This window comes from Bradysia coprophila, unplaced genomic scaffold (genome assembly GCF_014529535.1).
Source record: "Bradysia coprophila strain Holo2 unplaced genomic scaffold, BU_Bcop_v1 contig_476, whole genome shotgun sequence".
NCBI lineage: Eukaryota > Metazoa > Arthropoda > Insecta > Diptera > Sciaridae > Bradysia > Bradysia coprophila.
This window is the reverse complement of record NW_023503727.1, coordinates 1612370-1635984: the sequence shown is the minus strand read 5'-3', so window position 1 is coordinate 1635984 and position 23615 is coordinate 1612370. Positions and strand designations below refer to the sequence as shown.

General features: G+C 36.5%; 1 protein-coding gene across 1 annotated transcript in view; it reads left to right on the top strand.

Annotated features, from left to right (window-relative positions):
* Nucleotides 1–2018: 2018 nt before the first annotated feature.
* The window catches only part of LOC119082655 (keratin, type I cytoskeletal 9-like), a 31747-nt gene continuing 10150 nt past the window's right edge, over nucleotides 2019–23615 (top strand). The window contains exon 1 of the mRNA XM_037192238.1: nucleotides 2019–2150. The gene's annotated coding sequence lies outside the window, so the exon portion shown is untranslated. The remainder of the gene's footprint in view (nucleotides 2151–23615) is intronic.

The following is a 23615-nucleotide window of genomic DNA, read 5'->3' as shown; positions in this document are numbered from 1 at the left end:
TTTTTTTCCCCGTTTGGTAATGTCAAAAGACAGGCTAAGTTCAAAGATGAGTGATTTTGGATCGACCCCTCCCGAGCTGTGGCCCAATAAGTGCTTTACGGTTTTTCGAAGATATCTCCGGACATTCAAACGTTACACTTGTAACTGATACGTCAAATAAAAGGTATTTACAATACCGATCGACAAAAAAGTTTATGGAAATCGGATGACCGACTCGTGAGTTAGACCCCTTGGTGTGAAACAGGCACAGGGCGGCAAGCAGTTTTTGCTTGTAGGTCGGCCACATTTGAACATATTTCGTCTGTTTTAGCTTTATTAGATAGGTATTGACCGTACCAATCAGGGAAAAAAAAGTTTTTGAAATTATGTTCTGCGGAGCGTGAGCTAGGTCTCTTGGAGTGAGCTCTTATCTGGCTACTCGGAAGTACAGTGAACGTGGTGTATTTTGACAATATCTCGAGTAAATTTTGACCGAATTTCATGAATTTTTTTTTTGTTTGAAAGGTATTAACGAATGTAAAGCGTCGGTACTATTTTCGGTTTCCTAACAAAATGGCTGCCGGCGGCCATATTGGATTTTATTAAAAGTGATATAAAGTGGGAAAAATGATGCTTAGAGAGTTTCTGTTAACATGGAAATAATGTGTTAAGCAGGGCCTACTTTTTAGAAACTAATTTCCTGAATTTATTGAAATTTCTCGAATTTTCTCGAATTTCTTAAAATTTCTCGAATTCGAGAAATTCGAGAAACTTCAAGAAACTCGAGAAATTAGTTTCTTGAAATTTCTTGAATTTCTCGAAATTTCTTGAATTTCTCGAAGTTTCTTGAATTTCTCAAAGTTTCTTGAATTTCTCGATTTTCTCTAAAAGTTTCTAAAAAGTAGGCCCTGGTTAAGTGTGAGGGGTTTCAGGGATTCCATATATGGACATCTATATATACCTATATACAGCTATATTGAGCTATATACAGGCATATAGAGCTATATAATAGCATATTCCTCTGTGAAATGTTTATTTACAGTGAAATATAGGTAAATATAGCGGTATATAGCTGTTTAAATAGGAATTTATGAAATTTGACTTCGTACGGGGCTGTCTATATTGCCTCCGGCAATTTAATTGTATATGATAACAAAGCAAAGAGTGGATAATGTAAGTGATTTAAAAGGAGAGAAGAAAATGAAGTAAGAGAAATGAAGAGTTTCACATTAAAGGCTTTTGATACGAATAGCGTTAGCTATGTTTGATGATATTTTTGCATCAGAATCCTTTTTAAAAAATGTACAACCGCAATTCCGACCACGAATGTGTTAGCTTTTAACAGAAAATACATTCGGTTGTAGTCGTTTGACTTGCTCTGAGAAAAGTGAGCAGTTTCACGAAATTATCATAGACTGCTCACTTTTCTAAGCACTTAGCTAAAATTGTTGCCTACATTTGCGCGTTTCGTATTTCATTTTTGTTAATATCTTTCCACCAGATTCCTTTTTGAAAAATGTACGACCGCAATCTGGACCAGGAATCTGTTGAATTGCGGTCGTACATTTTTGAAAAAGGATTCTGGTGGAAAGATATCATCAAAAGTAAACTAAAATCCAGTATTTAAAAATCGCTCTAATGTATGCTTTTCGGCAAAGTACCGGTGCCTCTTAAAGCAATGGACGGAATGGACTTTTTGCAAATTTGTAGCCTACATTTAGGCGCAAAAATATTCGTGTGTAGATTGTGTAAATTTATGTAATCTGCACAGGTTTCTCCAAGTGAGTTAAGTTATGACTCACCCACAATCACATCCTCACGAAAAGCCAAAAACATCCATTTTCGTATACGCACCACATGATCATCCGCGTGAGAGAAATTCTCACGCTCTTCGACGCACCATAAATTTTCCAGCGTCTGTCTCTCATTCCGATACCCTGCACGTCGTCACACAAAAAAAAAAGAATAACACTCACGAACGTATGTGTATATGGTGCACACTCATAACGAAGCAACGAAAACCATCACAACTAAACAAACTTTAATTTCATTTCCCAAGTTATACTTTCATTATACACACTGTTATGAATCGAATTCAGTTAGTGTTTGTCTGCCGAATACGGTGGATTAAAATATAAGGCATTTTATACGCGCGTTTTTTTTTCTCGAAGGTAATTTATGTGAATTTATTTATTTTTTGTCTTATACTTGTTCTCTTCATTCTACTTAAAATGTGGTCGTTGTTGTTGTATGAATGAATCCATAAGTTAAGTTATAGTTTTGTTGAGTGATGCTATTGATTAATGGTTCTGGTGTGTGTACCAAAAAAAAAAACAAAAGAAAAATACGACGACGTGTTACAATGCATATAATGATATTGTGGCGCTTTAAGGGATAAAGGGTCATTATAATGCCTGTAAACCACCCTTTCGGTGAAGTGGACTATGTATAATGTATAATGATCTTTAAGTATATCGTGTAGCAAAAATCTCATTGTTATGCTGTTGTTGAATGTTAACAAGTTCGCGACCTCGTTTACTTTTATTTATATTTTTTTTCTTAATTACCCTTGAATGCTTCTGGACGTATCACTGTAATCAAGAATGGAATTTCTGTTTTATTTAATTTGTTGTGCCTTTAATTGAAAACAATATCGTTTTGATGCCATACATTTCAATCGGAAATTGGAATGAGGCAGACGATAAATTAAATGAAAAGAAGAGAAAACAAAAACAATTTTTTTTTTACAAATCTCCTTTCATTGGTAATTTGAACTTCGGTGTCAGGAATTAATTCTCACAATCTGTTTGAATAGACTGAACTGTTTTAAAATATAAATTTGTTATTTTCCTCAAAAACAGCCGCTGCTCGGTGTCACTATTTTTAGTTTTAAATCGTCATATGAATGAAAATCAATTTTCCGTGTACAATAGCGCTACACTTAAGTGAGGTAGCAGGATTATAACATACTCTACAGCTCTTACTTTCCATTCGAAATATTTATTTTCGAATTTTATGTACAGACTGAGTTCATACCGAACTGGATACCACATTCAATTGTGCATTGTGGTAAATAATATTTCGAAAAACTTGATGGTGAGCATTTCTAAAAAAAACATTTTTTTTTAATACAAAATCATTCCTGTCCAATGACAGACCTCTATTGAGTTAATAACACGGAGTCTTCTCACCCAATACATTACCATCGATTAAACAATTAAGTATGAATGGCAAGTGACGAACACATTTTTATTGTAAATTATCACTGTGAGCTATAAGTCGTGACTCCCCTCCCAACTTACGTTCGATATTGGCGATATAATGTCCTCGATATCATGTCCGGAGCGATAGCGGAGGACTTGACGCAGTCTAACTTCCAAAAAAAGAACGAAGAAATTTGTTTGAGACGCGGCAACTATGTATAGGCGAGAACTTAAGTTTCTTTCCTTTGGCCTGTATCACCACAAATCCTATTCTATCTTATTCGCACTTCAAATACGAGCAAAACGAGCTATCACTCGACTATGTAACTTTAAAATTGCCGGAGATACATCGTTTTGAAGTTGGTCATTTTGATAGAAAATGCACCAAATTAACGTTTTCCAAACAATCAAAATCTTTCAACTTACTCTGTATGTTTCTATCTGTCTATCTATCGACGGTCGATCTCGGAAACTAGTCAGCCAATCTCCATGAAATTTTGCAGGAACCTCAGGGTGGGCATAAAAATGAAAATGTGATACGCCATGACCCCAGGAAAAACCAGAATTTTGTTTTATTGGCCTCGAAGTGGTTTCTGAGTGTGGTTTTCGAGGGTCGGGAACGCGTTTTCGGCTGTAGCTTAGCTGTATTGAAACCTACAGAGGCGTGCGACCCATCAAAGGTATTCGTAACACGATTCGAACAAAAAAATAATTAAAAAAATCGGGGCAGATTCGTTTGAGCTAGAGTGATTAGAGTGACCAAATTTTGAGCTACTCGAGCGTAGGATGAAAGGACTAATATTTTTTTGGGTTATGAGAGATAGAGAGTTACTTTCTTCGGCAAAGTCTCAGAGTTTTACGAGTAGAACAGAGAGGCATATGTGAAAAGTGTCGAAAGTTGGAAATGGGTGGGTCAATTGGGGTTTTAGAGAAATTTTTAGAATGGTGGCAGATAGAGAATTACTTTCGTCAAATTTTCGATTTTCGTCAAATTTTCGATTTTCGTCAAATTTTCGAATTTTGTCAAATTTTCGAATTTCGTCAAATTTTCGAATTTCGTCAAATTTTCGAATTTCGTCAAATTTTCGAATTTCGTCAAATTTTCGATTTTCGTCAAATTTTCGAATTTCGTCAAATTTTCAAATTTCGCCAAATTTCCGAATTTCTGTTATAAACTGTTATAAAAAGCAGTGTTCTAAAACTTCTAAAACGACTGATATCCCAACAAAAATCTCTTCGAGAAAAGTGTGACGCAGTCTTTGAAGTACAATTTCTAAAATGAATGATATCGCTAGAGTTGACGCTTTCAGCTTCGTTACGCAAAAATTAAATTTTACACCCAATTTTAGTTCAAACAAGCTGGCTTAGTTTTTCTCATCATCTGCCAAATAATTTTTACAAAAAAAAATTTGACTGGAAACCACCAAAATTTTACCAAAAAAATCTGCGTCGCAAAGTGGCAAATGTTCAGGAACAGACCAGCAAGAAAATTTATCTGCCACATGCGACGCAGATTTTTTTGGTAAAATTTTGGTTGTTTCCAGTCAAATTTTTTTCGGTAAAAATTATTTGACAGATGATGAGAAAAACTAAGCCAGCTTGTTTGAACTAAAATTGATTGTAAAATTTAATTTTTGCGTAACGAAGCTGAAAGCGTCAACTCTAGCGATATCATTCATTTTAGAAATTGTACTTCAAAGACTGCGTCACACTTTTCTCGAAGAGATTTTTGTTGGGATATTTGTACTACGACCATGTGGATACAATATATGTACAGTGCGTACAAGGAAGCATTAGCTTTTGTAAAATACCGAAATTATTTTGGTTTTCTTCTATTTTGTAACACAGCAAAATGCTTTAACTCATTTGCTCGTAATTCCCAAGACAGTTGCACTCAATCATGATAGACCGTTCTTATACGAATATCGCTACAGAATTGTATCCAGGGCGAGAAACATTTCTTTCACCGACTTTTTTTGGTTCTCTAAGAATCCTTAGTGGTTTTTACGAAATAAATGCTAAAGGGCATACTCACTACTCGGACAGATAATGAGGGTGAACATAACGCGATTTCGTAAAATGACCTCGTAAAATCACATTTCTTCGTAAAAGTTGATCTCATCGGCTGGGAACAATTCGTAGAATTTTTGCGTAAGACCATTTCGTAAAATCCGACTTACGAGCGCACCTATGTGAATAACATGTAAAAACAAGCAATACTGACGCTAGTCTAGTATGCATTGTAGCAATGCATTCGAACAAGTAATATTCAGATGCATCCATGAATAACATCTTCATAGCAGGGAATATGGCTGGTACAGAATTAGCATATTCATTACCTATGCATTTCCACGGGATGCTTTACTACCCAGTTTTGTTTGCCATATTTAAAATGCGAGTGAAAATTTTAGATTAAAAACTTTGATAATGCGAAAAAAGAGGAAATATTGCCTGTGGGATTTCCGCACGGCGCTCATAGAACGACGAGCGGTGATGGTGTATAACTTGTTCTATGCCATTAAAAATTCATTTTTTTTTGAAACTCTACGGATCCGTCACTGAGCAAATTAATACTCATCTTCTATATGAATCAACTTATGTGTATTGTACGCTGGTGTACACTATACAGCATATTGTACGTCGTAGTTTCGATTATATATGTTTTTTTTGTGTCTTTCTCTAGCTAGAATAGACATAATATTTATGTATACAATTCGTCTGAAATGATATAAAATGGATTTTTTTTTCGGTTGAGCTAAGAGGATTTAGCAATTGAACTGTAACACAAAATGTTTACGTTCGTTCTTCTCGTATCTCATTCTGAGCATAAATGGAATTGAAAATATGAAAATGAAAAAAAAAAAAATCAACAGATCATAAAAAAACAAATAAATATTATGGTCGACGTGGATTCATAGTCCCAGTTCTGTCTCTTTTTTTGAGAAAACTTTTTTTTTCTCTTTCGTCTTTTCCGTACTCGAGCAACTCTATAATTGATGACATCACATTTGAGTGGTAACATATCTCGAAAGTGAATATACATGTACATTAGGGTGCCAAAGAAAACACGACCTTCAAAACGAAATTGGTGCATTTGGCCGACAGAAACACTAAGTAGAGTTCACCCCTGACAAGTGACAATAAAAATTACTCCTTGTTCGGTAACTCCATAAATTAAGTTGAGTCCGTCATCAGGTCACAGTTTGAAACCAATGCTATGGGTCACTAACTAAGGAGGAAACTTTTTGTGCTGGCTCTGTTGTGTTGGAGCGTCTCAGTCATCAGTCATTTTTTTTAAAGAAAGCCCATCAGGTTTAGCCGATAGTCGCATAGGAATTGTATTTCTGAATTTTAGAATTTTTCGAAATTTTTCGAATTTTTCGGAGGTTTCCAAATTTATCCGAATTTTCCGAACTTTTCGGAATTCTACGAACTTTTCGGAATTCTCCGAACTTTTACAAATTCTCAGAACTTTTCCAAATTCTCCGAACTTTTCGAAATTTTCCGAACTTTTTGAAATTTTCAGAACTTTTAGAAATTCTCAGAACTTTTCCAAATTCTCCGAACTTTTCCAAATTTTCCGAACTTTTTGGAATTTTACGAACTTTTCGGAATTCTCCGAACTTTTAGAAATTCTCAGAACTTTTCCAAATTCTCCGAACTTTTCGAAATTTTCCGAACTTTTTGGAATTTTACGAACTTTTCGGAATTCTCCGAACTTTTAGAAATTCTCAGAACTTTTCCAAATTCTCCGAACTTTTCGAAATTTTCCGAACTTTTCGGAATTCTCCGAACTTTTAGAAATTCTCAGAACTTTTCCAAATTCTCCGAACTTTTCGAAATTTTCCGAACTTTTCGGAATTCTCAGAACTTTTAGAAATTCTCAGAACTTTTCCAAATTCTCCGAACTTTTCGAAATTTTCCGAATTTTGGAATCTTCCGAATTTAACAAAATTAAAATTCCTGAAAGTAGGTCGTGACTTACGCTTGTATCTTCCTAGAGTTCGTGGAATCCACCGTGGTATTTGGCACTCTCGGTCACATTTATGAAAATATTTTCTTAAATTTTCTTACATTTTCATGGATTTTCCCAAAAAATGTTTTTAGGAAAATTTATGAAAATTTAGGAAAATTCTTGAAAATATGGAAAAATGTTTTTCCAAAAATAGTCACAGGTTTATACGAATTTCAAAAGGTCGTTGCAACTAGCCTTCTGTTCGTGCCGTCAGCAGTTTAAGTAAGAGACTCTAAATAAGAGTGCAGTGTGTGGATAACATTTTCGCGACCAAAAATATTTTGTTGGATCCTCGATGAAAATTTTTAGTTTTCGAAACAACTCGAATCTTACGGTCACTGAAATACAGTGTGTTCTCTCTCCTGCTTAAAATTCATTTCATTTTGTAAAGAAAAACTCACTAAAACCGCAGACAAACCACTTATACTCACAAATTTTCGACACCCTAATAGACAAGTTACATTAATTCCACCCATATAACACACACTGAACAGCCAATGAAGTGAAAATCACTAATTAACAACACGCTGATGTGTTTTGAGGATGTGATGATAACTTTTTTTTTATTATTATTATTACCATTTTCATGGTTTTCATTTCGGGAGGAAAATGTTTTATACGTACGGCTTATGTCGTACATATATAATAATAATGAACTCCGGGAAATTGATTGTGCCGGATGCGCTACATCGTATAATGAGGGAAAATTTTGCTGTTATGATTTCGACCTTACGTTGCTGGTGCGACGTACATACATAATTTTGAGTTAGTGTGAACATTCTAATTTGGAAGAGGTGGCGCTTCTATAATAAATCAAACGGAATAATATTCAGAGACAGAGATTGGTTGCACAATGCACATCGTACTCGAAAATAGATTATATTCAACGGACCCGTGACCACTCATTCAACATCCACGCGCTTAGTGGAAAACTTGATTCATTGATTTAGTTTCTCTGGTATAGGATTATCATAACTTTTCTGTCTCATAACCATTGAAACTGACAATTCTAAAGTGGTTTCGGATAAAGTTTTATATCCGACATAAATTCGTGTTCGTTTCCATAAATTTTGTCTGAAAGTTTTTTCCTTTTTTCTCCCAACTTAAATGCATGGAAGTTTTGTGTAATAAATGCGATTGACACGTCGTACTTTAGTCGGGAAAATTTATCTTACAACCAGACGGTTTTGGTTAATGCAGGAAGTTATGCATTCGGACCGAGAACAGCATTTGAATATTTACTAAGGCAATCCACTAATGGGCCCCGTTGGAGCATAGCGACGGAATTTTGAATGTAAAATTTTATAGTTTTTTTGCCACTAAAAAGTTTTTCGAATTCCCCAACATTTCGTTGAATATACCTGAGTGGCGGTACTCTTGAACTCGAATTTGCATCTTCTACTTCTATACAGAAAAATTAAGAGATACACGAAGCTCCACTGTAAAATAACCTTTAACTCCACACAGAACAAATAATAGTAAAATACGATCGAAAATTGGCAAAACTAAACAGCAATTTCGTAGCTAGCCAAATGTTTGCTGTAGTTTTGTTGAAACGAAATTAAATTTTAGGTAGAGACAATGAAATATTCATAAAATTCATCGAAATTTTTCATAATTTTTTTCACATTTTTATGGTCGTTTGCCGTCATGCAACGAGCTGTAAACGTTCAAATAAACTTGTTCCATATACTCTGGCAGTGTAAAAAAACGATAAAACGAAACATTTCGGTGATTCCAAGTAAATATTTCTTAGCAAAAATTTTATCCGTCATTAATTAGCACTCTCCAACGATGATACGGCTTCTTGTTGTGTTGGTGAATAAGAAATCACTTCTCTTCAGTCAAAAAAAAATTAATATAAAAAATGATATTGTCGTGGTGGTTCCACCTATAAAACAGTGGTTATTCTTAGACATTTATGTTCGTGAAAAATCCTATCGTTTGCTTCAAAGTATAACTTTAGATAAACACACAACTAAACCATCACAATGATAGTTACAAATAATGTAGTCGTTATTGCTGGATGATGGTCGCACGCATTATCGATCGAATAAAAATATTCAACTGAACGCATTTGGCCTTGCCAGAACTCTTTACAATTTGTTTTACGCCGTGGTACATGAATAGATATTCTTAATGGTAATAGTCCAGCATGTCATTCAGTTTAAGTATGATTAACGTTTTCCATTTCATCAACTTAAACTCCATATTTGGTACGTAAAGCGTACCTGAAATCTTGCCCGTGTCTATGAAAGAACAACAACGTAATTTGCAAACATTCACGCGGACATTCTGTGCTTATGTTCTCTAGTACTACTTTGTTGGGCTTGTGAGGTTTGCAAGGCTTATTCTACATTTATAGCAAAACGTATGTTACAACTAATGAAGTAGAAGATTCTGCATCAGTCTGTTGATATTTTGGACAAATGAAGTAACAGATTCCACAACAATCAACTGATCTGTGAAAAGCTCATTTAATATCAGCGCCTGAGCTATATTATAGTCACGTCAGTCAAGTATACAACCAGCCAAAATTCATATTTCGCAATTTTCGCGGCGTAGCCAGTGGTTTGTATAAAATGCTTTACCCGCCACAATCGCGATAAGGTTAAAACACTTTTATGTAAATTATACCAAACCTTTTGACCTAAACTAAACTTTTAAAAACTCTCATAATACTTAATTTGAATATAAAAGCTTTAAATAAGACGCTGGCTGTGTGTTGTGTGTACGAACATTCATATATCTTTTATGTATCTAGTAACATACTGGTTATATGGTTGTTGTATTATCGATTGTTCTCGTTTCTTGAGTCTTCGTTTAACATTAATTTAAAGTTGAATTAGACAGAATCATTTTTTTGCAGTCGGAATTTATGGCCAAATTGATTTTTTCGCATTGCCGTTTTTACCTGTTTTGCTGCCGGTATTTTGAAGGTTGAATTTCGATGTAATGGAATGAAAATAGCCAACGTTTGTTACATATCGTTCTAAATTTTCGAAATAAGTGATTTGATGAATGGGGAGTTTTTGCGAGATTTAGTGAAGTTATTTATGGGAAACGCCATTTCCAATTGAAAATTTTTACCAAGGAAATTCGGTTGGTAATTTTCATACGCTATATAGGGGGGAACGAAAATGAAAACGCTATCTCCTGCACCAAAACTAATTAATTTGTTTATTGTTTTACGTTAAAGTTGTATGGCTCGACATTGTATGCACCAAAACGAATGAGAGACTTACTTCAGACATTGTATGGTTTACGTCGGTAATGTGAATCGTCGGCCGATTTAATGTCGTGATAGGGATTCTGTTTTTTCCCAAACGTAGAGTCTACGTCCCAAAATGGTGTCATTTGAGAGTCTGAGTGAGTTTATCTTGCTTCTTTGTAGAATTCATGTGATGTCGGCTTGTTATCGAATTTCTTTTGCTGAAGCTATTTTGTGAGCTTTAAGCTTAAGAGCCGTATGACGTCACGCTTTCAGTGTTGCCATCGATAACTCGAAAAATATGCACTTTTGTAAGGTACATATGGGACAATGGGAGTTTATTTTCGGTTCAAAATCCGACTGGCAACACTGAAAGTGTGACGTCATGTATGGTTTCGGTCTTATTTGCGATACTTTACAATGAGCTTTTGTCAACATAAAAAACATTACAAAAATGTATGCATACGCTCCAGGCGCGGATCCACCTATGGGCGGTCGAGGCGGTCGCCGGGAGTCAGAAGAAGATTTTTATATGGAAAAAAATTTGTCAAAACGAACATCGCCCAGGCAAAAATTTATTGTCTTCTAACCGCCCGAGTCAGAATAAAAGCTGGATCCGCCCCTGATACGCTCCGCGCTCTACATGGAGAAGTGTTTCCTATCACGTAATCGACCACAGCACTGCTTCTGTAAAGGGAGATTACTTGTTTTCGTCGTAGGAGTTGAAACATACAATACAAACAGTCCTAAGCGGTAGCTCTTATCACTGAAGCCTCCAAGTTTGACACTTGTCATTTGTTAGGAGTCCAACTGCTTTCTGGTTCTAGGAGAGCTAGTCAACTGGCATTGGCCATTTTTTGGGGGTTTACTTTCAGATTCTTGGGGACATGTACAGTTCATTGAGGTCACATATAGAAGGACTGACATATCGACAGACAATAAATCTTAAGGCCAGGTTATGGTCCGATATATCGATATATGGTTTTGGAAAAGGTTTTTCCCCTTACCCCGTATCAGTAATAACACAAACACACTGAACCTAATTGCTCCCTCCGTACGTTGCAATATGCGACTAAAAATCTCCAATTTAAAATTGAAAACATTTTTCTAAATGATTTAACATACGCAAATACATAATGTTCACAAACAGTTCGATACCGCGATGACCTTCTCACAGTTCTCATGAAAACGAGCAATAAGATTAAAAATTGTTCAGCCAATAGTATTGGCCCAATATTCATATATTTATACACAACCTACTCAATCATGAAAATATCACTGTAGATCGGCACATGCTTTGGTGCGGTGAAACCGTCTTTCTCGACGTCATTCGTTCGTGTAATATGTTCGTCACAACAAAATAAACTGAAACGATCGAAACGTTTATTTAATTTGCACAATCAAAACGTTTGAATTTTGATTCGTTTATTATGATTGGCGATTGTGTGTTGTGATTTTCTATAACATAACCGCACAAACATATTGTTGCCACGTTCACACCATGATGGCTTCTGATAACAGTTTCAAGAAATTGAAACTATTTAAACGCAATAAATTCTAATTTTGTTTAATAGTTTGATGAAAAAAAACAGTCGCAGTAACATCCGTCTGAGATAAAGATGATTTGAGAAGGAACACATCAAAATCAATCATTAAAAATGAATGGCGCAGTAAACTCGAGTGACCGTTGTTTTAATTGGATTCAATTCAGCGGATTTTACTGCATACTGTGCATTTCTTTATCGGTGCTTTACTGGGAACGTTTTGTTTTTATTGATAACATTGATGACTCTGATGACATTAATTATGATCAATGTTTCGATAATAGATCGACTACCTTTTTTTGCCTTTTGACATGCTCTATGTATTTTTCAATATTCTAAATCTTGTACTTCATTTGTTTAAACATAAATTTTGCTCCAGTAAGGCCAGTGCCTTACTTCCCAGAATACACGGTCTACCTAAACTACATAAAAACGGTATCCCACTTCGACCAGTGGTCGATACGACGAACAGCCCATGCTACGCTCTCAATAAATACATGAACGACATCCTGAAACAAACCATCAACAATGAAAAATACAACACCAAGAATTCGTATGAATTTAAAAGTTTCATCTGCGGAACACGAGTGCCAGATCACCATATCCTAGTATCGTTCGATGTGGTATCACTTTACACCAACACAGACATAGACGAAGTTCACCGAATCTTAAGGAAAAAGTGGCCCAGCATCAAAGAACACACAGAGATCGACGAAGAACTGTTTTTCGAACTTCTCGAATTTTGCATTGATGGCAGTACATATTTCAGATACCAAGACCGGATATACAAACAAAAATTCGGTCTAGCGATGGGAATGTCGCTAGCAGGAACATTAGCTGACATACTACTCACGGAACTATTTGACAAATCGACACCAAAGTTGAACTACTCGCCAGCCTTTCTCAAAAAATTCGTTGATGACGTCATGACAACAGCACCAGTGGACCAAATCGAGACCACGAACCAAATATTCAATGATTACAACGTTAGACTGAAATTTACCAATGAGACTGAGATCGAAAGAAAGATCAATTTCTTAGACATAACTCTCATCCATCAGACAAATGGAAGGATCATCACGAATTGGTACAAAAAAGGAACATCGTCAGATCGCATCTTGAATTTCCTGTCTTTCCACCCATACACTATGAAAAACAACATCGCCAAATCATTCGTTAGCAAAGTGTTTGCTCTGAGTGACCCGATTTTCTATAAAATGAACACAGAAAGGATACATCGAATCCTGCATATAAACAATTACCCACAAATAATGATAGAAAGAATCCTGAAGGACCATCGAATGAAGAGAAACATCCGTAAACCCACATCTACTGATGATTCAGCACCGACCGAAAAATCAACATCAACCGAAAAACCCAAGTACGCTAGCATGCAATACATCCCAAAATTATCGGAAACAATCACAAGAACGCTCAATACCTGCATACCAACACTGAACGTAGCACCGAAACCAACAAGAAAGCTGAAAAATGTTTTTTCGAACATGAAAGCAAAAATTGATAAGAAGGATATACGTGGAGTAGTGTATGGACTAACATGCAAAGACAAAACCTGTAGTAAACCCAGATATGTGGGTCAAACTTACCGCAGACTGGAAATCAGGACAGACGAGCATCAGAGAGATTACGAAAACCGACACAAACCAGGAGGAAAGACTGCACTTATTAGACATGCTATCGAAATGGAAAAGGAAGAGAAAAGAGAACATCAAATCGATTTCTCCATTGACAATGTGCTGATATTTGATAGAGAGCCTGACAAGTTCAAACGTGAATTCATCGAATCCTCTTACATCAGGATTTCGGGAGACAGAGCCAATAATTTCCGAAGGGACACTAACAATTTGCATGATGGATACACGAATCTACTAAACATTTACAAAGACATCCAGTCCAATAGAAGAACGAAGGCAGTCCATAAAAGTCCCACGTAAATTTAAAATGATTTCAAATTACCCTTCTTGCCGCCCGATCATGCTGTGATTAGAGTGATATGATAATGAGATTGTCGATTAATCGATTCTAATGTCAATGTCAATTAATGTCATAAACGATAACTTGTACCTGACGAAAGCATGAAATGCTCAATTTTACTATTTATTTATTTATTAATTTATCGTCTTAACTAGTCTTTCAAAGTTTTTTTTAATTTTTTAATTATTTTTATGATTAACTTGCCAATACTCTCAAAGAGAACAAGTGAGTGAGCCATGAATTGGTTTATTTAATTTCCAAATTTAATTTTTGTTTTGTTTCTTATGTACAAGATATGCACTGAAGATGATGTAAATAAACATCGAAACGTTTGCTGAAAAAATATTGTTTCACTCAAAACAACTGGTCCAATCCAAAGAATATTCCCCAATTAATTTGACTAATAAGGATCAAGAAGAACACAAAAATCGTATAAATTTTGCTATATAAAACCACATCCTTTCGTGTGTTATTGTCACCTCTGTCAATAACAGATGTGTTAGATAGATAGATAGATAGAATAAGTGGGTGGAATATAACCTGCACCTAAGCCTCAGATGGGCCTGTTGTGCTTCCCCACAGTTACTTAAATTCTTTTGGTTTTATTTATGAATTTAAGGATGTCTGCTGGAGCAATACTCCATATTGAGTTGTAATTGATTGTATAGGAGCCTAGATGTGTTGCTCTTGACTTGATATACGCTGGACAATGGCAAAGGAAGTGTTCTGTAGTTTCAATATCGCCGCACATGTCGCAATACGGGTCAGTTGATATACCTATCGTGTGAAGATGTTTTTTCAAGGTGTTATGACCTGTTAGAACGCTTGTGAGTCTTTTAATATTGGGTCTACTGAGCGACAAGAGATACTTAGTATTTTTGTTGTTTATTTTAATTGAGTTTCTGGCTTGTCGCGCGGTGTTCAATGAATTCCAGTGATTTTTAAACTTTTGGGCTTTCCAGTCCGATATTATTCGTTGGAGGGTAGAAAATGATACTGCGGTTGCTGGTTCGGGGCCAGTGAAACGAGTACTAGAAGCTAGTCTTGCTAGTTCGTCCGCTTTTTCATTACCGGCTATTTTTGAGTGACCTGGGACCCAGATAAGTGAAATTTGGATAGATTCCGACAATTTTTGAATTGTGTCGCGGCATTCAAGTACTATTGCTGACGAAAATTTATATCTCATTATGGCTTTAATTGCTCCTTGACTGTCTGTGCATATGACGACATGTGGGGAGTTTGAGACGCAATGTTTAAGAATGTATCTACAAAACTCAAGTATTCCATATATTTCTGTTACGAAGACCGTAGTATACTTGCCAAGTGGAATGAAAAGTTCTTTTCCCATAGTTGGGCAAAAAATTCCTGAGACGGTCATGTTATTTCAACGTGAACCGTCCGGAAACCATGATACCTTATCACTTAAACTCAAGTCAGAATTTGACCAGTGTTCACGCTCCGGGATATTGACACTGAATGATCTCTTGAATCTGTAAGTTGGCGTGATTAAGTCACAGGGCATGTTTAGTTCTGTAGATTGATTTATCATTCTTTTCCACAGTTTTGAGTGACCGAAATTTGATTCACAGTTAAGAAGGGAGGATTGTTTGAGTCGTAGAAGAGACGCTCGGGCAACCGATTCTATGTGGATGTGTAATGGTTCAATGTTCAGTAGCGCTTCGAGCGCTGCGGTTGGAGTTGTCTTCATAGCAGAAGTGATACCTACGAGAGCTAGCCTTTGTAGTTTGCTCAGTTGAGTTTGTACAGTCTTAAGCTGACACCTTGGCCACCAAATAATAGATGTGTTAGTCATACCTCGAAAAAATTTCGGTTGGTTTACTGAATTACTCTCTCTAACAACCAAACTACTTTTATTAAGGGGGTAAGAAAATCAAGTAGCCTTTGGAATTTACATGTACATTACAGCGTAGTCAGTCAGTATTGTTTACTGTCAAAATTTGGTTAGACGAACAGTTTTTACCAATATTTCGATGATGTCATTTCATAAGGAGTGATTAGTAGCAAAGAGCTGAAGGCTATTATTGAAAATTTTCAAGGATTTTGGAATTTTCCAATGGTTTCCGTGATCTTATGTCATGAAAATTTGTTGTACACGCCTTGGACGATTGATCTTACCCACTTTCGTTTGTAGCATATATGAAGGAGTATAAAATTATGGAATGCAACTAGCTCAAAATCAGTGTTACCAACACAACACAGACTCTTTTGTCTCACGAATATTTAACTTTGTCGCATAAATCACTCCTTCATATATGTTTGTAGTTCTCACTCGAACTACAAGCAAAAATCTAAAAAATGACTCGGGCTGCAAATCTCTGAAAATCAATCGTTCGCGACATAAATAACTGCTAACGAATCGATAAATAATTACAACCAATGCTAATGAATCAAACTTTTAAGGTTCAGCCTTGTCCTCATGTCCTTTAATTCATTTTTTGTAAAATTGAATTTATTTTTTTTAGGAAATATGACGTTGCCTTACCATCATTTCTACCGACAGATCTTCAGATGAGTGATAATTTATGATAGTTTGTTAGGGATATCTTAACCTGTTACAGACGGCAAGCCGTACCAGTATTATTATCGGGTCTATTACTTCAATAGATCTCTTCGTTTGGTGAAACTGATGACGGAAAGGTGAGGAATGGTGGGGAAAAGTGTGCAAACTAATTGAAACCAACTTCACAATTTCACATAGTAATGAATAAGTGAGTGCGTCCAATTCTTTGAAATGAATGTAAATGAACTAAATACGGGGAATTCCCTTAGAAGCAAAGTTGGTTGTCATTAGTTTGCACACAAAACTGAACCGTTGATCGTCACGCCAGCGGTCATTTTAGTGATCTATAGGTCAAATTATTATTAATCTGTTGATTTAAAATCTTGTACTTCAATTTTTTAACATGTATTTTTTCGTATAAACACCGTCTTGCCCAGAGCTTATCATTATTTTTGTCGTCGTTATCGATAACAGATAATTTTAAGTATCAAAGCCAAACTGAACATAGCGTCGTATATATGTTATTCTCGATAGTTTCATATAAGGGTTCGATGAATTGTCAATTCATTTGTTCATTTAGTTATTCACCCACAATTCAACTTTTAAAGCGCACTTATGGCGTGAATTGAATTCATAACGAAAATTTTATAATTTGATTCAGTCTTCCATTTTGCTACACTAGAACCATTTTGGTATAGTCCGAATAATTTGTATTCACCCCCAATTACCATAAAATCTTTGCTCACCCAATCCGACACAGAAAAGCCTTTTCTCTCATAGTTTTCGATCGAGTTCCAGCTATGAATAATACTTAAAAAAAATCGAATTGACCACACGGATATGACGGCAATAGTAATCAAATAGCCAGGCGATAATTCACAGCACCATAAATGTATTCTAATAATTCCTGTGAAAATCCTCTAATGGGTGTCCAATAAACGTGTGAAACAGAACTGAACATTCATGCGATTATATCATATACACCGATGTATTTAGTGGCTTCTACTCCACAAACTATTTATCTCCATTATTATGTGTAGAGACAGTGTTCCAACACCCAGATAGAGAGATATGATCATAACATAATTCTTGAGATATAACATCGAGATTATTATACCGAGGATATGGATATAAATTTGTTTCAAAATGTGGCACACACTGTAAAGACGGGGGTGTTTCCCGTTACACCGAGTGCATTGTTGAACGTTATACTAATATGAGTATATGGTGATGGAGTGCGGTTGGGTTATATTCTCTGTGATATTGTTATCTTGTAGTGGAGTTGTTGGGGAGTTTTTTTATTATCATTTTTGCATGTTAAAATATGTTTTCATAAAAAATAAACATTTTTTCCCGTTACTGGCTTTTTTCCGTATTGTTTACGGGCTAGATGTATGCACAACACAACACAACACTAGACATGATATGTTTTCAGATGAAATTGTTTCAATGGGTGTTATGTTTGAAATAGTTTCCACACATACTGCCAGCAAACAATGAGCTGTGTGTTGCTTTTGATTAATTTACAAATTTTTGCTCTTTTGCATTTTCATTATTCACTGACAAACGCAGAAGTGGGTACTCACCTGTGTGTGTTGTATACGCTTTCTGTTTCAGAAGCTCTGGTTTTGTGTTTGCATAAAGATTAAGTTTGTGAAGACACTTCACACAACCATGAAGCATATCTGCAAACGACGAACAGCATATTATATTGATGCTAGCCAGACTTCAACAGAGGATTTCTTTAATTTCAATGTTAAAAATCGAAATGAAATTGTTAAGTGTTTTGCGGTAAACCACTCTAGAACATCGAATACTTGAAAGTTTAAATCGGTGGAATCTCTTGTAATTACGGTTGCAATTCATGGTACGTGCAGACTTTCCGGCACGTTTAATTAAATGAGAAGAAATCAGTTAACTGGCAAAAGTTTCACAATGGAAGTTTTTGTACATACGGAAGTTCTCATCTGTTTTGTGTCGCGACAAATGAAGTATTTTACAGATCAATTTGTTGAAAATAATTCAAAGTACGTTTATAGTGCATGAGGTACACGTAGAAGCAATAGCCAGAAATACGTGTATTAGACTTAACCAATCCTCACTACTAACAAAAAGTAATATGGGTCACGCTAGCTTGTGGAAAACAATGCTAAATGAAACGCCTAGCTTCACCCTGCCTCATGACAAAATCGTTCCTACTTTTCGATTTGATAATAAATTTAGTATAGAAATCCCATCTCGCGACGATTGGCTAAACTACGAATCATTTACAAATGAAAACTTTCTAACGTGGTTCTCTGACGGCTCTAAGTTCAACAACCGTGCAGGTGCGGGAACATTCTGTCATCAAACCCAATTTGAAAAATCCTACTCGCTAGGCTTCTACGCCACAGTCTATCAAGCGGAAACATATGGCATCTCACAATGCAGCCGGGAAATGATAACCGAAAACATCAGAGGAAAGTCGGTAATGATCTGTTCTGACAGCCAAAGCGCATTGAAGGCTATAAGCGCATACAAGATTTGCTCGTCTACCGTCCTTAAGTGTAGGGACAAGCTTCAGGAAATCGCCGAACACAATTCGGTCAAACTGGTTTGGGTCCCAGGCCACAGTAATATTCAAGGCAACGAAATCGCCGACACTCTAGCGAAAGCGGGTGCATCAAAACTAATATGCGGACCAGAACCATTCCTAAAAGGACCACCGTCATTCTATAAAAATCTAATCTCTAAATGGAAAAGCAAACAGTTCAAACAACACTGGGACTCAACGAACCACGCCAGACAATCAAAAAACTGCATTAAGATCAACGCCAAAAATGCTAAATATCTCCTCTCACTTAGCAGAAAAAACATAAGGAGATTAACATCCATTCTCACTGGCCACTGCTTCCTAAATAAGCACTTGCACACTATGGGCCTATCCCCAAGTAGCTTGTGCAACAACTGCGGAGACATAGAATCAGCCGAACACTTTTTATGTAAGTGCTCCGCTTACATCTCAGCTAGAGCTAAAAGCTTTGGAGCCTACATTCTCCCATACAACATAATCTGGAGCCTTCCGCCCAGCAATATTTTGGATTATCTAAATCGCACAGCTAGGATTTAGGTAACCCTGTGGGTATGCACAACAGGCCCATTAGAGGCTTAGGTGCTGAAGTTTCGCTTCACCCACTCTAACTAACTAACTAACTAACTATAGTGCATGAGGTTATCAATAACTAATTGAGATAGTTTCAAATAAAAATGGTTTCTGCCACTGTTTCGATCTAAGAGACGAATGCAATGAATATCATGATTATTCGAACATTACTTCTAAAAACAAATCTACATCTCATCAGGCCATGGTGACAGTGGCAAAGGGACAACAAACCTATAAAGCTTGTTCAAACCACTTCATCACCGAATTATCGTAGGTTCTATTGTACCAAAATTAAGGCGAGGAGAGGGGATGAAATGTTTGTGCAAGAAGCAGTAGAAGTAGTTTCCCAACGTACAGCTAGAAGCAAAGACAGCAAAGATAAGGTTTATTGATTCCGAAAAAACTTACAAAATCCGTATTAGGACGTACATGACTTTCGTAGGCCTAAGCCTAGATCATGACTAGCCGGTTGGAGATCAGATGCACTCAAGTGGCCTTCGAATGACATCTCATTTATGAAAAATGGATTGGAAAAGGCTCTGGAAAATGGCATTGGCTGCTAGGAATTTCGCCGCGTCATTCACAATAATTGACAAAATGACACATTTTGTATAAGGAAAATGTCACTTTGTGGGATATTGTGAATGACACGGCGCGAAATTTCTCAACACCTCAAAATTGATGAGTTTTCCCGGACATTTTTGGGGAAAACCTCATACCGACTCCACGAAAAAATTTCTTCCATGAAACATCGGTAATGAGCCATACTTTTCAGAACAGAAATTTTTAATATAAAATGGCTTTTCCGGCTGGCGACAGTGATATTTGATACAATGCTCTAAGAACACTATACCAATTTCCTCACGCACAAGTCTAGCGAATCATAGTTGAAATGAAATCTGAACTCATCACCAAACTTGCTGCCACAAAGCGAATAAAGCAAGGGGCATGTGGATCTGCATCTGCAGTTGTTGAATTGTCAACCAGCAGATGACTATGTTATCATTATTACAGTTTGATGGTCTCCATTGTACAATCTCTAAAAGCTTCACGAATACTAACTCATAGAGCTGTATCAACCATAACAGCTGTGAGTCCAATTTATAGAGTAGTTCGAGCGGAAAACACGAACAGAGCGTTCATCTAAACTTCACTGATGTAATTTGCACTGGGTCTTATATCCACACAAAAAATGCATTTCTCATAACGAACCCTTTTCCTTCTTGTGCCGTCGTCGACGAACCGACTAATGATTCATGAGATGAAAACTATATTTAAACGCATTAGCATGAAAATCATTCAGTCCCAACTTGTCAGCCATTTCAACAGTAATAACAATCGTAATTAATTTTAATCAGACACACTGGCGCATTAAAACTTTAATCGCATTCCACGTCCATGAACGAAAAATCTCTGTTCAGGAATTTTCCTCCGTCGTTTTTTTATTGACAGACACATTTTCCTCATCATCGTAATCAAAGACACGGAAAAAACCCATAATTAACGTCACACATGATGTGAAAAAGAAAATATTCCAAGTTTGACTCTGTATATCTGGATGGTGCTGTAAATAAATCTGTCGCTTAAATAAGAAAGCTCGTAAAATTATCGTAAATGTCTGATTTTATTATTTCTTTTAAATTCGGTTTTATTACGTGTGACTCGCTCTCTCGCTTTTTTTATTGTTATCTATTCACCGCCACCATACACATTTCCCATCATCTAATATTCTACAAATTACAGACAAATAATCCCAGCGGAAAATATATTGTGTCATTCGGATACGATGAACAGACAGAAGAAAATCTCGCATTCTCGTATAACAACACCATCCAGATGAAAAGATGATGGATGATAACGCGACATATCGACAAGAAATTTTCTTGTTTGTTGAACAAACAATTACTGGGTTGTTTGAATAGCGCGCGGCGTGTAGGTGCGAACATAGAGTGAAAGAAGAAAATGAAACCGACGGAAGTGTGTGTCGGAGATGATTTGACATGATATAAAAAGGTGTAGTAAAAATGTTATCCACTCACCGGGGCTGGGAAGGGAAGAGTGATAGACGGTGTTACGGATTTTGATGGGAAATGGATAGTACAATTTGCTGTGATTTGATTTTCTTTTGTTTGAAATTTTCTTCGTTTTTTTTGTGACAAATATTAGGCGGCGCTTTTTTGCGTGTTTGAAAGCTTTTAGCTTTTGTCATCATTATCGTCTGTTTCTTTGTTCGAGTGTAATCGCATTTAAATGAACACATCGCTGTGTAATAATGCTTATGACATTGAAAATCATCGGAAAATCGGTATTTATATGGCATGGGGGTGGGGAACGGATTTTGTATTTTAAAATACATTGGCAATTATAGAACCGACACGTTACGCTAAAACTATAGCATAAACCGAATGACGAATGACATTTAATGCTCTATCGCATATTAAATTCGATTTAATCAATTTGACCCACACTCCAATCACCGAAAATTGAACGTAGCCATTATGTGCATTGCATTTACCTATTTATATACACATCTCGTCGATAAACTCATTTCAATTAAAATTGGATCCAACCAGGAATGTGTGGCCTCTCTATATATAATATGCAAAATTTCCATGATGGTTGGTTATGCACACACCGCTCATGCAATGTGATTATATAACGGTCAGATAAACATTTCAGAAAATTGTGGGAATTATTATTTGTCTTGACATAAATACACAACGTGGATCTTAATGACCTTTATGTGCTTGATTGAGGTTTGTCCTTTAGACGATTTCTTGCTTGTGAATTATGGGGAGTGCTGTGTGCAAGAGCTCACGGTGGGGTTGAACAAAACTTAAATGGAGTCGCGATACCACTCCCAAAAATATGTGGAAATCAGCGTTAACCGACTCCAAAATGTCGAAATTTCGACTTTCGCTGGCTGTAGCTACGTGGTCAGGTTGTCGAAGGAAGACATTTTAACACGAATTAGCTTACAACTAGTCCCCCTATCCGTTGCAATAACAATCTGTATTCAAATTGACTCGTCGGTCCCGCACGGCCATGAGTGCCGGTTCTCCGCGACGACTGGATGTATCCGCGAACTGAATGTGGTTGCTTCAGGGACGCCGACTTGTGTTTGGGAGTAGTGGTGCTCATACAACAAGCGAATCTGGGAGTAGTGGTGCTCTTTCAAGTAAAACTGGAAAGATGTAGTGGTGGTCATCATTCGAGTTGTGGTGCCCGAGCCTCGCTTGTCCTTAGAAGTCGGCGCCCCTGGGTTGCTTATAGTATTCGAGTCCCTCAATAAGAACATGAAGAAAAATCAGAGGTGGTATCGCGACTCTATTTAAGTTTTGTTTAACCCCACCGTGGCTGTATAATCACACTTGAAAAAAATGTGAAATATTATGTTGTGAGGCTAACATCAGAGTGGTGGCTGGAACACCCAAAGTCGTCAATAAATCTTTGAACGTGCTTTCGGCTCTAATTTTGTCAATTGACACTTTATAGCCAAAAGCATGTTCAAAACTTTGGTCGCTGCTACACAACACAGTGTGCATATAAGTAGTCTCTCTTGAACACCATTCGCATTGGATATAGAGGGTGTTAACTGAGAAATGATGAAAAGATATTTCCTTTGTTCGGATTTGAAGGCAATGTCAAAATGAGCGAATTTTCTGTTGTAAAAAGTTTGATGTTGCCCTCGAACCTCCGTAAATCGCCACTCAACAAAAAGGACTCCGTGAGAGAGCCGTGAGAGAGCAGTCTCTCATGAACACCATTCGCATTGGATATAGAGGGTGTTAACTGAGAAATGATGAAAAGATATTTCCTTTGTTCGGATTTGAAGGCAATGTCAAAATGAGCGAATTTTCTGTTGTAAAAAGTTTGATGTTGCCCTCGAACCTCCGTAAATCGCCACTCAACAAAAAGGACTCCGTGAGAGAGCCGTGAGAGAGCAGTCTCTCATGAACACCATTCGCATTGGATATAGAGGGTGTTAACTGAGAAATGATGAAA